General features: G+C 37.3%; 1 long non-coding RNA gene across 1 annotated transcript; it reads right to left on the bottom strand.

Annotated features, from left to right (window-relative positions):
* Positions 1 to 1,420: 1,420 nt before the first annotated feature.
* LOC116285624 (uncharacterized) lies at positions 1,421 to 15,526 on the bottom strand. Its single transcript, XR_012064004.1, has 4 exons — positions 15,447 to 15,526; positions 13,316 to 13,452; positions 3,023 to 3,273; positions 1,421 to 1,651 (listed from the first exon to the last, which is right to left on the bottom strand). It is a non-coding gene; the product is annotated as an uncharacterized lncRNA (long non-coding RNA).
* Positions 15,527 to 15,824: the final 298 nt, after the last annotated feature.

The raw sequence follows: 15,824 nt of genomic DNA, 5'->3' as shown, positions 1-15,824 counted from the left end.
AGTCAAGATTTTGTCTTTGGCCACTTTATTATCAGTATGAGTGATTTTACATGATACCCTTTCTTCAGCAAAAATTCCTTCCTTGGCATGGAAGTAAATGTCTGCAGTGGTAGATGGTAGCCCACAGAGCTCTGAAATAATGAAGACCTTAGCTCACTAGGGCAGAACCCAAGGTGGCACCAAGTTTATTAGAGACCAAGTTATTGAAGACTATAGACCTGCCAATTTGATCGTTTGATGTTAGCAACTGTTCCCCCCCAGATTATAGCCATGATTTATTCTCAATAAACTGCTGTTGATTTGTAGGAAATGTGATGCCAGACACGCTTACCTACTATTGACAATTTAAATTCAGCTGGATTATTGAATAATTTACAAAGCAGACACAGACAGGGTGGAGTTCAGAACTGGGAATTTAATGGATGTTTTGGGGGAGTAAGGGGTGTGGAGATGTAATGGTCATGACTGAATGCAATAACAGGAGAAAGAACAGGAACGGTGTGGTGAGGCTAGAGTCTAAGAGACTCCAGGAATCCAGGATGGGTGGTACAGCCAGGATATGCTCTGTTGCTCACCTCCTAGCTGTCTTACTTCTTTTTGCTCTCAATTAAGTGTACAAGACTACAAATGAAAAAAGAAAACCTCTCCAAGCTTTTCTCTACAAGTCTAATCTTATCTAGTGTACTGAATTATTTATTGCTGATCAATAATGGTGATAACATTCACTTCTTATTTCTGATTTAACGTTAAGCTAAAGTATTAGAGCCAAAGAGAAACGGTCCTTTCTTATGAAGAGGTGACCTTGGCTGATAAATAGATAATACAATGTAAATGCAGGCTGCTGCACAGATACTTTATGACCTAGAATGGGAAACAAAGGGTGAAGGCTGGGAATGTCTTTCTCAAAGAGAAGCTAATGTAAGCTTCTGGAAATTAGTTTTTCAGGCAAGTTGAAGAAAGGGAAGTGTATTCCTAAGTTGATGGAATAGTATATGTTTAAAGGCACAGAAATGGGGACAATATAGCCTTTTGGGATCAAAGTAAGTCATCTTTGTGCCTAGATTATAGAATTTGAGTAGAAAAGCAACAGTTAAGTGAGAGCAGGACTTTCCAAGGGCTAACATCCCCAACACAGTGTACTCAGTGAGTAAAATTCAGGTAGTGGGGATATTGATATTTGGGACAATAATAATTCAATGAGGCAAACAATACAAAGAACATGAATTAACTCTTTTGTTCTCAGAGCAACCTGCTATTACTACCCCCATTGTACAGATGAGGAAAACTGAGGCACAGGGAGGTTAAAGAAATGATGGCATTTCAAATTAAACTGGGCATCATAACTGCAAATTCCATATTATATAGAAATCTACCACCACTGGCAAAATGAAAATGATTCCACATGTAATAGTCACCATTCACAAATCTCAAAGCAATAACTTATGCCCAGATCTTTTACACATTAAAGAGAAAAGTCTCAAGTGTGGTTCAATGTTCTTTGCTGAAATCACCTTAGCTGTTTGAGGTAGGATGAAATGACATTATTGCCTTCTCTCTCCAAACAGCTATGTAAAGTGGCATAGATTTGCTTGATTTCCAGGCGCAGATGAAAGTGAAAACTTCAGTTTCTTAGTGTGGAAAGAGCAGTCAGCTAAAGAAGGAGAGGATAAAAAACATGTTCTCAAATCGCTGTCTGGTTGGCCAATCTCCAGCTCAGAATGAAGTGTTCATTTTCCCAAAGAACAGGGATTGCTCACACCCAATTACTTACACCTTGCACGTAATCTCTCTCTCTCTTTTTTTTTTCAGACATGAAATCAATCACTGAATAAAACCTTTGTACGTTAGGGGCATAAACTGTCCAACCTTGTGGCTGTTTGTGATTATAGCTGGCAAAATGAAAGATTGTTTAGTAGATATTCAGAGTTAAAATGACAGAGCAAAAGAAAGCAGCAAGTTAATCTCGTTTAGGACTTCCAAAATGAGGAAACCGGCTCATGAGGAAGTCCTTGGATCCCAATGGGGATGCCCAGGGCTCTGTTCTATTTGACCCTCAAAGCACTACCTTCATCTGGAACAGGTGTTGATGGATGGAGGAGAAAAACTGACACTGCCTAGTATTTTTGTGCTGGGGAGGAAATGAAATTTCCCTTGGTTTAGTTTCCTTTCTGATGCGGTTACCTTTTCTCCCAGTAAGTTAGTGTGCGATACAGCTGAGAATATCTCCTGGAGAATACAAGGCATCTCTTTTCTTAAAACAGAACCTGCTAAATATTAGAAAAATGGCATTTGTGGCAGCCCTCCTGAGTAGAAATTTAAAATTGTAGGATTCTGGGAAATTTAAACTTGAAGGATTCTCTTGGCTCTTCCATTGAGCCTAATGCTTTTATGGACCCAAAAGAATATCACAAAGAGTTTCTTAAACATTTTGATAAATGTACTTCCAGCACAGGCATGAGCAAACTGCAGCCCATGGGCTAATGACAACCCTCTGCATGCTTTTTTATAGCCCATTAACTAAGAGTGAACTTTGCATTTTTTAACAATTAAAAATTATCAAAAGAAAAATTATCAAAAAATATCAAATATAAAAATACTTCAACTCAAATTTCATTATGAGTAAATAAAGTTTTATCGGAACTCAGCCATGTTCATTCACTTACATATTATCTGTGGCTCCTTTGCACTACAACGGCAGGGTTGAGTAGTTACTAAGGAGACCATCTGACCCATTCATCTGAAAATTTACTACCTGGCCCTTTGCAAAAAGAAGTTTGTCAATCTGGGGTCTAGAGTATTAAGAAACTGAAGTGAGTGAGAGGAGTGTCTTCTTTTGCTGAAACTGCAGCCTAGGAGAAGCTAAACGTACCTCAGAGGTGTTTGCAAAAATTCAGTTTAGTCTATACGGACCTGTGGGAAGAAACAGCACCACTCATTTCTGATGAATGTGACTGAAATACTGAAAACTGGCGTGAAAACTTTATCAGGCTTGGCACACTATACTAAGCAAAATTAAACTCACCAGTGAGCTGCCAAATCTCTCCTAATGAGTACGCTCAACGATATGAAATCACAGTTACTGTAGGTCAAAAATAATTAAATATTGGCAATTTCCTGTGGTTCATATGACTTCATAAGATGCTGTGTAAAGAAAGCAGTCTGTTTTAATATCCATCTTCTTCACCAGCTTTCCTCTGTCAGGCTTTGCACCTGATTTTGCTTTATTTTCCGACACTTCACACAACAAATGCATGGCCCATGTTTGTTGATAACCTAGTAACGAAAGAATAAAATTCCTTCTAAATAATCAGCATTAGGAAGAGTGTTATAAAGAAAGCATACTAGGACTTGAAACAAAGCGAGAAGTAAATTCTAAGTTCTAAGGCTATCCTGAGAACTTGGTGTGTTGCTCTGAGTGGCACAGGAAGACTTGATAAGTTCAGCATGAGAAAATAGAATTGTGTTGCTGACCTTTGCAAACTATAGTTGCCAGTACCTTATCGTCAGGGCACTAGAACTATTGTGGATTTATATTACTGTAATCAGGTTTCTGTTTTCTCTTTACAGTGAAAAAACAGCCAAAAATTATACTAAGGATCCAAGATACATGTTGTGTATATACATGTATAATCAGCCCTCGGTATCGTCAAGTTCCCCGTTTGTGGAGTCACCCAACCTGGCTGCATCTCCCTCTGCTCTGTCTTTACAGCATCTTCTTCTCTGTGTATCTTGGTCTAATATCCCTCTACCTCTTTCTTATTAAGACACTTTTGTTGGTATTTAGGGTTTCTCAGATAATCTAAACTAAGTGCTTTCTGTCAAGATCCTTAACTTAATCACGTTTGCCACGTAAAGTTGATATTCACAGATTCCAGGGATTAAGAAATGAATGTATTTGGGAGACCTTTTTTTTTTTTTTCCAGCCTACCCCCATAATGTTGACATCATACTGAGGTGTGTCTTTAAAAACTGCTTTTCAGTTTTCTGAAAATAAATGGAATGGAGACCAGAATACCCCTTCCCGGGTTGGTTGAATTTGCAGATTCCTGGACGTGGGGGGCCGACTCTATTAAAGCCGTCTTATATGAGGGACTTGAGCATCTGCAGATTTTGGTATCCACGGGGGTCCTGGAACTAATTACCTGCAGACACAGAGGGACAACTCTATATGAACATTATTTGTATGGATTCCAATCAATACTTTTTTTGTGTTGAACCACTTTTTTAGAATTCCATAAAATAATTACTATAATGAAACTTGATCAAAACAGCAAAGTCTTCCCGTACAGTGCGTAAATGTTTTCTCACTCTTTTGCAATTGTTTATTATTATTATTACTTATTTACTCTTCCACTGTAAATTCTATGAAGGCAAGGGATATGCCTAACTTATTCATCATGAATCCTGAAAAGCCTAAGATCATTTCTAGGGCATAAATATGCATCTACTTCATGACAGCAGAGAGAGGAATAAAATATCCAGCTATTTAAGTGACAAGCGCAATCTTGAATTTTAACCACAGCCCTGGACTCATCCAAGCAAATCAGAGTTATACTTCATGTGTGGCCATAATCAAAAGAAACGTAAAACATTTAAAAACCAAAATGCAACATGGGATTGGGAAGAAAATGGATTAAGGATGAATTTAACTTACAGAAAACCTGAAAAATATAAACCAATCAGCAATGCATACAAACTAGCAGGTGATTTTGCATTTCACATAAAATAGAAATTTAAACTTACCTGAGGTAGCTTCATTTTTTTTTAATAACTGTAGCTGCTATAACAATTAGAACAAACTTGACATTTTAAAACAGAAGGAATTTATTCTTTCACAGTTCTGGAGACTGGAAGCTTGAAGTCATGGTTTCGGCAGGGCTCCACTTCCTATAGAGGGTCTAGAACCCATTCCTTGTTCCTTTTAGCCTCTGGTGGTTGGCAGCACTCCTTGGCTTGTGGCTGCTTTCTGTTCTATCTTAATATCATCTTACTCTTTGTGTATTTTTGTCTACTATCCCTCTACCGCTTTCTTATAAGGACCCTTGTGATGGTATTTAAGGTTTGCAAGTGCCTTCTCTCAAGATCCTTAACTTGATCACATCTTTTGCCACAGGAGTATATAAGATAATATTCACAGATTCCAGGCATTAGGAAGTAAATATGTTTTTGAGGGACCATTTTTTTCCAGCCTACCACAGTTATAAGAACATCTTGAAGAGCTGCTTTTACATTTTCTGAAAATAAATGGAAGCGAAACCAAAATAGCTTCTACCTTGGAACTAATTAAGATTGTTTTACTATGAGACAGAGGATAGTCTTCTCCAATGGAATTACTTTCTTGAGATACTAACTCTGCATTATTGTAGCTGGAAATCGAAGGCACTTGTAAATAAACAACAGCCTTTGAAGATACACATTACCAAAGACATGTTTTCAGCATAAAGAAGAAAAAGTAAATAAGTTTTCAAAGAAAGTTCTGTTATCAATTTTTCAGCGTGCTCATTTTTTTACCCACAAGAACTATTCCTCAGCAAAGACCTCTCATTTAATTAAAAACAGACTCTAATAAATGTGGGTTAGGATCACTATGATAACCTATATTCAAGAACATGAAGAAAAAGTGGTCTTGAAAGGAAAGGCTCACATGTGTTCACATTTGATACCGGGAAATCACCGTACACTGTTGAGGGGTGATTACTACCAGCTGTAAGCATGTACACCACACAATACTTTCGCGTCTGTACTACCACTTGGAAAATTTCTTTCTTGCTCTCTCTCTTTCTTCCAAGAGTTCCATCAAATATGGCCAAATCTTTCCCCTCTTACTAAATAGTGACCTTTTCAAATCCCTATATATGAAAAGAGAGAGACATTGAATCTTAAAGAACACCAAGAAGAAACACGAAATTTGCATGCTTGTCCCCACGAATAAGATTGGCAAGACCATGTTACCTGACCCTTTCCTCATATTCTGTTATGAATCATGTTCTATAGCTTCCAGTGGTGTTGGCAAGTTTTTAATCTTAATGGCCTAGAAAACACCCCTGAAATACAAGAAAGCAGTTCTGAATAAAAGGAGGTCGGATCTCACTAATGCATCGTTTATCTGCAAACTCTTCTCATTGAAAATCATTCGAACCATCATCCCGACTATCCTCCTGAATTTCAAGTACGGCAAATGCTGAATCACTTCTTCACCACAATTCACTTCCAGAAAGTCTGCTCTCTTCCTCGGCCTGCCTTCCTTTATCCTAGCTAAACGAGGGCTCCTAGAGGGATTTCAGGAGGGTTAGGAAAGAATAGTGCGGAGAGGGTGGAGAAAATTTGAGAAGTTCTTGATCAACAAAAACACATCTGGTTTTTTGTTTCTGTTTTATTGGTTTTTTTTTTCCCCTTTTTAGGGGGGAGTAGGGTGGTAATTAGGTTCTTTTTATTTATTTATTTTAATGGAGATACAGGGGATTGAACCCAGGACCTGGTGCTTGTTAGGCATGTGCTCGACCACTGAGCCCTGTTTCTGGGTTTTAAATATTTAATATCCCAATAAGATTTCTTTTTAAAGAAAATGTTCCCAGTTTAAACAAGAAGAAAAAAAAAGACAAAGGAATATCACTTCCTTAATCTTTTTTAACAGAAAAGTTGAGAAGTGGGGGATGAGACACTATCAGTGTGGACATCAGAACAGTTTTTTTTAACTTGATGCAACTAAATGTAAATTAATCATGGGAATAGAATTTGGCAAATGCTCCTATTGTGTTCTAAAGTATGAATAGCAGAGCCAAGTAACTACAGAACATTTTGTCTTCGGAAAGAAGGCAAAACAACAAATAGTCAGTTAATTAATAAAGTAGAGGATGGTGATTTCTTTGCCTAGATATCACTTCCCTCTGCCACTCCGGCATGGACTGATGCCCCTGTGCATAAAAGTTCCCTTTGCAACATATGTCTTAGCACTCGACATGCTGCATTTTAATTGGCTGCTCCCCCCGTACACCCATACATCAATATAAACTCAGTGACAAGCTGTGTTAGCCTCTCTTGTTAAAATCATAGACTACTGCAAAGTATATGAATTACCTTAAGTAATAAACATTTGTTGAATGGAAGAGGGAGAAATAGACTCACACATTCAAAAGCACAGAGCTCTTTTGGTTGAGGCTGGGATCTAAAGACTCATATAAATTCATCCCTTGTTCATAATGGTCTACCCAGCCTCATGCCAACTACCAGCAATCTAACAATGAAAGAACAATTGTTCTGGGCCAGATGTGCTTCACATATTATCTCTGTAGCAACATTATCTCTAGAGCAGTTAAGTATTACTGTCCTTACTTTAGGAAGAAGAGAATTATGTTCAGATATATTCCTGCCTTGAAGTGGCCATTTCCAATTCTAAGCCCATAAATGTATAGCTCTTACACTAATGTTCATTACGTTACACCACCCTGCCCTGCGTTTCCTTTGCCCTTAGCAATGAAAAGCTGCTTTAGTCTTATTTGGACTTGGAACTTGTACCACACTCATGCCACATGGTGACAACGCGTGGCCGAGGATTACAGACCAAATGGTAGAAGCACAAATGATCAGAGAGTGAAGGACAGGAAGATCACCCGAGGCTGTGAAAGGAGAGACGGAAGCAGAAACTGTGAGCAGCGGTGCTCTAAGCCCTGGTCTCTTGCTGAGGCTTAGAGCTTGATAAGGCAACACAAACTCAGAGAGGGATTTCGTGTACCCTCAGCATTGGACATCCAGGCAAAGCCAGAAGTCTTAATGCCCAAAAGTGCAGAGGGAGCCAGGGTGCTTTCTGACGCCCAGTCGCCGCGAGGGCTAGAAGGAAGAGCCCATTCGTGATGACGCACACGGGCCGAAAACAGAGGGGCCTTTAGGGATATTCTGTTCTGCGTCAGATCGTAAGAGGCTTTGCACAACCCTTCGGGAAACGATGAGGAGTAATCCCCAATAGTGACAGAGACTGAATCTCCAGGCAGATCAACAAGATGAGAGCTCAGAGTAAAATCTAGTCTGATAAGTCTTTAAACAACGTAATGTGTCATTTTTCACATTCCTGAGACTGCTGGGAACATTTCATACCTGGTATATATTGATAAGGCCATCTGTCATTTTGATCATATTGTCCCTTAGCCTTCATTTTTCCTATTTGAAAAAAAAACTGTACTTTCTTAGTCTCTTCTTATGGGGAAAAAAAAAACACCTATTAAATACTTTCATTTTTCAATGTTAAGGTATTGTTTATGTCCAATGGCTCCCAAGCCTGAGTAGCATTCACTATTACCTAATATTTTTAAAGTATATAGTCCTGTGTCTTATCCCCAGGAATTTTGATTCATTAGCTTTTTCAAACCCCAAAATAATGGTGAAGAGAACACTGAAATCCATAACGCAACATGGCTGAAAAATGGGGTTGCCAGACTTCTGGTTCCATTGTTCATGGGTTAACTCAATATGATCCTCATGCTTGGAGATTATTTGAAAGAAATCAGAAAAAAGGCAACAAACAGATCCATCACTGATTCAGTCTTTAGGTGGGATGAAATCCTTTTTTTTTTTTCTTTCTTTTTGGCTTAATGGAATAGTTAAGGAACAAAATTATTCCATCAAGAGAAAATTATTTTCAGAAAATGGAAATTGGCGATATATCCACTGAAGTCTGGAATAAACTCAAATATCTGCATTTCCACCGGGAATGGATTCTGACAGCCAGGGTGTCCAAAGAGCTGACAGTACAGAAATAACCACCTGTTGCCGAGTAGAAGAAGAAGAAGAAACCAGGTGGGACGTATACCCCACAGAGGAAATTTGAGCAGGTTCTTGGCTTCCTATGGGAGAGAAGGGAGTAGGAGAGCTGGCAGCAGGGAGGTGGAGGAAAGGAAATCCGAGCAGGTTTCTTTGCTGTCTTCCATGTGGGGAAGGCAGGATTGAACCAGAAAGACTGTAAAAACAGGAAGATTGATAATTAAAGCCTATGTGTTTAAAGGCACATTTAAGCTATTAGAATGCAACAGAAACACAGAATAACTCCTCTGAAATTACAGGTATGTCTAAATGGGTATGAAACCAGGAGTTACCTCAGGCACTATCATTCCAGAAACTTCAAATGGCCAGTAAAATGCTCTTCTGAGAAAATAGTATTTGCAGGAAAATAGTTTTAAACATAGAAGAAACACAAGAACAAAGGAACATGCTACTAAAAATTCAAACTCTCAAGGCTTATTGACATGAAAGGCTTTAGCTTTTTTTGACATGTCTGATAGCAAACTAAATAACAAAGAGCAATGTTAATTTACATTTATTTCCTCCTTTCTTTCTGACCCTTTCTCCTGTGAGTTAAAAGGAGAAAGTGAAATATCCTGAAGTAAACATTGGCAGAGAGAGAGAAAAAAAATCTTGTAAACAGGAAACCTGGATCAATAATCATTATTTGAATAGCTGAAAGTTAGAAATTAACTTAGAAATGGACATCAACTTAGAAATTAATGAAAAAGGATGTAGCTCATTTCTGATGCAGCCATCATGCCATTCCTTGTTCTAAGTGCTGTATCTTTACTCCTCATTTCAACCAAGCAAGGTCTTCTTACCCTCAGTCTATGAAATAAGAAACTGATACTGAGAAACATTAAGTAACTTTTTCAAACATATGTAGCTCTCATAAGTGGTGAGTCTGAGATTTTATGCGAGGCTCTATGGCGTTAAAGACATTCCACAGCAATGTGTTAGCAGCATGAGCTCCCCCAAGATTCTGAAAAAAACTTTGAGAAAAGCATTTCTAAGAAGTCAAATACACAGGTACCAAAACTCTCTCAAGCCTTCTCAGAGCATATTGATTCAAATTAGGATAAAATATGAAGAAACTAGATTATCTCCTTCCTAAGGCCAGAGCTGATTAATAATAGCAAATTAGTAGGGTGTTTGGAGGACCGTAGGGAGAAGCAAAGACCCTGGTAAAACAAAAAGGAGTAACAGGTAACCTAACCATAGGTAGATTATCACTTTACTTTCTTTTGATGGCAAGGGACAGAGAAATTACTTAAACTCACTTAAGTAAAGAGACACTATTGATTTATATCTCACCTTCCTGTGAACCCCAGTCGTGGGGACTACAGAGGCTCAAACATGAGACCGGGACTCAGTTTCTTTCCATCTTCATTCTCTGCTTCCAGGTGACAACCTCCAGCACCACTGGAGTTACATTTTTTTTTTTTCAATTTCAATTAAAGCAGAAAGAAAAAGTATACATTTTGCTTCCGCCCATCCCACCAAAATAATTCTCAGTGATTGTTCCTAATTCTGATTGGCCCTAGGCATAGATATGAAAAAAACACAGAGTCCAAAGGGGTAGAAATCTCGGGGTAGGGCAGCATGGATCCTGACCTGAAATATACAGACTAATGTTACAGAAGGGCTGGCCACTTTAAAAAATTCCAAGTGTCACAACAAAAGAAAGAAAGAACTGGTGCTGACAGGAAAATAAAAAAGGAAAGAGAACTACAGATGAAGATGGAAAAATCTATGTAAAAAATGCAAACATAGAAATCCAGCTAAACTCCCATTATTATTTAGAGCTAAGCAGCCTCAAATAATTCAATACATGAGTTACCTTGAGTTTTCAAAAAGTTTAATGATCAACAGGCAGAAATGATATCAACAAGAAGAAAGAAATAGTATAAAATTTTAAAAGTTAGCATCTATATATTGTTGACTCTGTGCCAGGCATTGTAACATCACAACCCTATGAAAAAGAGTTATGACAACCCCCCCCTTTATAGTGAAGATAATGTAAGGCACAGAGCAATTTCCCAACGGGATTCAATTAACTTTGCACAATGTGACAGTGTGAAAGAATGGTGATTCAAACTCATACTGTACGATATGAGATGCTTTCATGTTAAACATGGTAAAATACCACCTTATACTGTGTAGAATAGTTTAAATATATTGCCACTGAATGTAACTTTAAAAAAATTGTACTTAAAAAGGATAAATCATAGTCATCTAAATTCTAAACCAAACTTGGTTTATCACACAACTTGACAATATATTCTATATGAGATCTTAACATAGACTCTTCAAATATAGTTTATTGTTACTCTTTGTGCTCAGTTCTTCAGATATTGACATGATTATTAGGAATCTACTGTGTTCCAGGCATTATGCAACATCTGGTTTGCAATCTATACTTACATTCCACTATCAAGCAGGTCTGGACTGCATTCAAAGTTTAATATCGACAATGGCTGTAAATTTGTCATTAAATATCTATCCAAAAAATTTAAATATTAACAATAACCATATTCTGTGACTGCTCAGTGGGAAATAAAATAATTAATAGCAGTAACAACGAATTCATTTTTGTGCAGATAAAATATTGGATGCCAAAATATGTTAACACTTCAAGTTGTTAAGTACCCATCCACCAGTTACTCAGCAGAGATTGGCAGGCATTTTTATCAGGCATTCTTAAACAATTCTCTGAATTTTTATGTTCATGGTTAAGTGTCTACTCATACAGTGTAGGAAAAAAAAAAGACAGCAGAAACACTTCACAAAGATCTTTTATACAACTGAGGAACACTTCTTATACAACTTAACAAATTTTACCTAATACAGTGATTTATACATTTTCCTTTCTTTTGCACTTGACTGGAACTGATTTATAGAAGATGTCTTTACACATATTTGATTGATTATTTTTCAAATAAGAATCAAATAGACCAACAGGAAATACTAATTTGTAAAGGGAAAAATGGCAAAAGTAGTTTTCTGTAATTTGAGTACTTAAGTAGCATGCTTGTGTATGGGGGATCCTTTTTGGGATGTAGTTGGAGGAAGGAAGAAAGTGAGATTCCATTGAGATTTATTTCCCTTTAAATTTCCTTTGACTTTCTTCTGCCCCTGACGTCTAGGCTATGTTCCCTCCAAGGAAGGGCATTTTCTTTTGAAGTTGAATAACAACTTCATTATCATTTTCATGTTTTTTTTTCTCATGCTGAAAACATCTTAGTTTCATAATCAAATCTCTGTGAGTCTAGTAACTCAAAAATTATTTCTTCTGCTTCATGGAAAGTTTTCAACTCCAAGTAGAACCTTTACCCTCACCCTGACAAATAACCTAACCTAGAGAAAGATAAATTGCTCCAGGCTTCCCAGGAATAAATATTGAATACATTGAACACATCCACTCACCAAATGGAAAGCAGTGAGGAAAAGTCTAACCACCTGAGTCAGAATTTCTGGGTTCAAATCCCATTATGTTACTGTCTTAGTCCATTCTGACTGCTGTAACAAAATTCCACAGAATGAGTGGCTTATAATCAACAGACATTTTTTCCGACAGTTCTGGAGGCTAGAAGTCTAAGGTCAAGGTGCCAACATGGTCGGGTTCTCATGAAAAAGCCCTCTTTCCTGTCTCAGACTGCCGACTTCCCATGTTATCTCATGTAGTGGAGCAAGCACTCTGGGGTCTGTTTAATAAGGCATGAGTCCCAGTCATGAGAGCCCTGTCCTCATGATCTAATTACCTCCCAAAGGCCCCACCTCCTAATACCATCACCTTGGGCATTAGGTTTTTCACACATGAATTTTTGGGGGAACAAAAATGTTCAGACCATATCAGTTACTTATAGCCGTGTAACCTTGGGATTTGACTCAACATTTCTGTTCCTTAAGGTGCTCATGTGGGTGCTGACCTCATGCTGGTACCTCACGCATCACATATGCTACTGAGCACATGGCCTAATACAGAGGAAATAGCCAATAAATTTTGTGTATTATTGTGGCTGTTCTTCAATAATTGTATGATACTTGTATCGCTTAACAAGAAGATTTAGGTGAATTACATAGATTCACGAAGAATGGGTGGGATTTCCACAGTGGAAAATGGATTGTTGTGAGGAGGAAGAGGTGCTGAACAAAAGAAAAAAGAAGCAAGAAACATCAATAGAGGCATGGTGGCTAGAAAATAGCAATTAATTAGTTAAGGCTGGGACATAAAACACTTATTTGATTAGTGTTAGAAAGAAGACGAGAAACACATTTTTCCCTCTGGCCTGGATTTGGTGGTGCTCAGGGAGCCTTGGTTTCCTTCAATGTATTATAGATATACTGTAGTGACCTCGGGCTTAGAAGAGCAAGTGACTCAGGATAAACCCCTGATCTTGTTACTTACTTTTGTGCAACTGGAGGAAAAAACACTTAACCTCGCTGAGTCTTAGTTTTTAACAAATAAAACGGGAAAGATACCACTTAGTACAGTAATTGCCATGACTCAAAGTAATAAAAAGATTAAAACAACTCTTACCTTTGAATGAGTGCCAAGCATTGTGCTAATGTCTTTGCATCCATATTTTATTTAATCCCTTCAACTTCTCCAGGATAATAAATGAAGAATGACTATCACACCAGAACTGCATGTGGATTCAGGGCCTGACACAGAGGCTGCCAAAAAACAAACAAACAGACTAACCACCCATTTGTTATAAGAAAGAGTAAACTCCTTTGAGTTTCCATAGACTACAGAGGTGGAGGTCAAGACAAATTTTAACTCGATTTCTGAGCTGAGACAATTCCAACTTACATCTGAATTATAATAATTTGCTCCATTCCTGATGGCATTGCTGTTAGGATAAACACATTCAGTATAGTATATAATAGTATATGATAGAAGACTTCTAATCTTAAAGCCCATGGTAGATCAATCCATCAAAACATCAGTTAAAGAGAAGAACAATAAGAAAGATACATAAATATTTCATCTAACTTAAAACTTTCAAAACGTACATTTATTGACCAAACTTTTGATGTAAAGCCAAGACATTTCTTTGAGTACAACTTCACTGATTTGAAATCTGCATCATTTCTCTTTTTTAAATTAATCAATTCACTCATTTTTACTGAAGTATAGTCAGTTACAATGTGTCAATTTCTGGTGTACAGCTATGTTGTTTTGGCCATACATATACATGCATATATTTGTTTTCACATTTTTTTCATTGTAGATCATTACAAGATATTGAATATAGCTCCCTGTGCATATTTCTCTTATGAAAACCATACTCATAATGCATCTGTGAGATTTCCACATTTGTTTCTACAAGTTGGAGCAGAATCTGTGAAAAAACCCTTGCAAAGCAACCTGAATGCAGACACTTTACAGATTTTTTTCACCACTTAAAAAAATTTATTGTGTCCATCTATATTCTAAAGCATTTTTAAATGATGTAGAGCATTTCTGTTTTGCAAATTACAAAGCTTATTTTTCATAGAAACAGTGATCTTCTTTCATGCTTATATTTAATTAGTTTGATTGATATTTCATTAAATTACATAAGGACTATAAAGTGCTGCAGACATGAACTGATTTGGGAATCACCATGCTTGACACTTGGTAAGCATTCAGCTCATTTGATGAGACTAGAGGTGCGTGGACATCTTGAGAAAAGCCTGCTAGTCAGCGTTCAGTAACTGTGGGCTTCAGCCAGTATGAGTAAAAGAGGAAATGAATAGTATCATTTAATCTAGCAGTTCTGTTAAGTGGAAATTAATTAAGAACATGTTCCTCTTTTTCAAAGTGTACTGCAAGCTCTTATATTAATTTGAAAGAAGATACCATATTTTCTCAGGTTATTCTTCTATGACGTAAATACACTTCAACATATTTGATTTTACGTAAGTCAGAAAATTTGTAGCCATATAAAAACATCATTCAGGCCTTAGCAGCAAACAAATAAGAAGCAGCTATTCCAGATAAAGGCCTCTCCTGAAAATGTTCTTTATATTCATCTTAACCTTTGGGCATTCAACTTACTTATGTTCCAATGGTGGTAGAGTGTAGCCAAAGAGGTAGTTAGGTTTCTATATATTGCTCTACTTTTTATTTCAAATTGTTACTTGTGATGTTGCCCAAGGCTACACCAAAAGACAAACAAAAAAACAAAAAAAAACCTCTCAAGATTGTCTCCGTTGGATTCAAAGCCACAAGAGTGGTCCCAAGTAAGTCATCCTAATTTCCGTGCTAGCAGACTGGTTTTAGCAGGTCTTGAGGCAATTCTGCAGGAAGCGCTAAAAGGAAAATACATGTCAAGGGTACTACTAGCCCCAGACACCTGGGAACATCATTGGTCAACCACCAAATCTTTTCTGTATTACACGCACTTACAGTCCATTCCAATAGATTCTAAAATTTCATATTTTCAGCAATGGAGAAATAATGCTCATTCTCTAGATTGAAGAAAAGTGAAAAAAAAAAAAAAAAAACCAAACACCACCACCACCACCAAAACCCCACTGGGATAGAATTTCCTTTTCCAGCAGTGAAGAATTTGTCAGAGTATAGAGTAGGAATGTCTTAGTCTCTCAAAAAGTAACAGAGTAAAATATCCCTAAAACTCAAGGTAAATATCAATGGTTATTCCCCAAGAAATTTTGCTCACCAGTACATTCTTGTTTTCGTGCTGTCCATGTAGATTCCTTTCTTCCGACTGGTATTCAAATACGTTCCTTAGAACTACAGCTCATAGACAAAGAAAATGAGTCAACAAGTCAGAACTCCCTAAACTGCTTGTGGGTTGTAGATTCAAGCTTTCTGTTTTCTTGTGAATAAGCTCTATTCATCCAGTTGCTGCAGAATTGACTGTTTGTCAGTTACTATTGTGCGTAAGAGCTGCTTTCAGTCCTCTGACTTGAACATGGTGAAAAATATCTTTATTTCTGCCACATATACGTCCTATAGCATGTCCACTGATCTTTAACGATGCCTTTGCACTTACCCAGAAAGAAGAAGAAAGCAAACTACATACATCGATACTCGC

The sequence above is a fragment of the Vicugna pacos genome, chromosome 25, assembly GCF_048564905.1.
Source record: "Vicugna pacos chromosome 25, VicPac4, whole genome shotgun sequence".
Classification (NCBI taxonomy): domain Eukaryota; kingdom Metazoa; phylum Chordata; class Mammalia; order Artiodactyla; family Camelidae; genus Vicugna; species Vicugna pacos.
Note: the sequence above shows the minus strand (reverse complement) of the source record. Positions and strands in the feature narration are given on the sequence as shown.